At 49.3% G+C, this 1,269-nt stretch overlaps 1 long non-coding RNA gene across 1 annotated transcript in view; it reads right to left on the bottom strand.

The window, feature by feature from the left end:
* LOC103602988 overlaps positions 1–1,269 on the bottom strand; it is an 11,118-nt gene that overhangs the window by 7,426 nt on the left and 2,423 nt on the right. The gene's annotated exons all lie outside the window — the stretch shown is intronic.

The raw sequence follows: 1,269 nt of genomic DNA, 5'->3' as shown, positions 1-1,269 counted from the left end.
CCGGCCCGCAAGGCAATAATTTTAAGAGCGAAATTTATCAAGAAAGTTCAGGGATTTCCAAATTTCAAAGAGCTCCATTGTGTATCATCAGGTGAGCCTGGTGGATTCAGACAGTGCCACCTCACCGTAAGCTGTGGGTCTGGCTAGAGTAGCTTCCATTCGAGCTCTGTTACCACCACCACATCCAACAGGAAGTAGAAGGGAAAAACTTCTGATAATTTTGAGGGAACTGGGAAGTTGAAGTCCACCTTCTGCAGCAGGTCTGAGAACCCCACTAGAATCCACACCTTCCATCTGCCAGTCTGATGGCAGAGCCATCAACAAGCTAGGGACAAAGGCCTTCCCCTGCTGCCCCACTAGCGGCCTGCTGGTTGGCCCGAACACATGGAAAGCAGAGGTAAATAATGAGAGAAAGGCAGAGTCAAAGGGGTTTTGTTATGAACACCCAGATTGGTCTGAAGAAATTGCCAGAGCACAGGGGACACTTACTCCTAGTCTCCAGAGCACAGTTCAGGGAAATTGCTAGCTCTTGAGAGAAATTCTTATCTTCAGCATGGACAGAGCACATCATGGTGCCGCCTGGAGGGGGATTAGAAATGGCTGAGGGAAGTGGCGGAACATCTCCCTCTGCTCTCCTGTAGCATGAAATAGATCCAGAAGGTCCCCAAGTTCTTTTGTCTCTGGTAGAGACAGGAAAACCAGGGACAAGTTGAGAGCCTGAGGGACCTGCCAAGAGTAGACCCCAGTGTAGGAGGCAATAAGGGGTGGTGTGAACAGCTTTAATCTAGGAAGCAGACAGAAGATCTGGCTGAGATGAAGGGCAGGGTCAGTGGGGCACCCAACAGGGCCAAGAGATTTCATCAGCTGTAGGATTCAGTAGCAAGTGCTAGCAGGACACTCGTTGACTGCACCCAATGAGGGGCATGATCTCAGAGGTCAGTGAGGGGCCAGCACAGGGCCCTACCTCACCCCCTCATGCTCCTGCCCCAGGGCCTTTGCACTTGCTGTTCCCTCCAGCTTGAATGTTCTTTCCCACATATCCACATGGCTCACCCCTTATGCTCCTTCAGGTAACAGTAAGCCATTCTACAGTCAACCCCTTAAAAATGGTAAACCCACCTCCTCCTGGTATTGCTATCCCCTTTCCTGCCTATTTTGCTCATGGTACTACTCACCATCTGACATACCATATAATTCAATTATTTTTTAAAAAATCTCTGGGTCCTCCAGTAGACTATAAGCATTAAGAAGACAAAGACTTTCCTCATC

This window comes from Galeopterus variegatus, unplaced genomic scaffold (assembly GCF_000696425.1).
Source record: "Galeopterus variegatus unplaced genomic scaffold, G_variegatus-3.0.2 Scaffold4397, whole genome shotgun sequence".
Taxonomy (NCBI): domain Eukaryota; kingdom Metazoa; phylum Chordata; class Mammalia; order Dermoptera; family Cynocephalidae; genus Galeopterus; species Galeopterus variegatus.
Note: the sequence above shows the minus strand (reverse complement) of the source record. Positions and strands in the feature narration are given on the sequence as shown.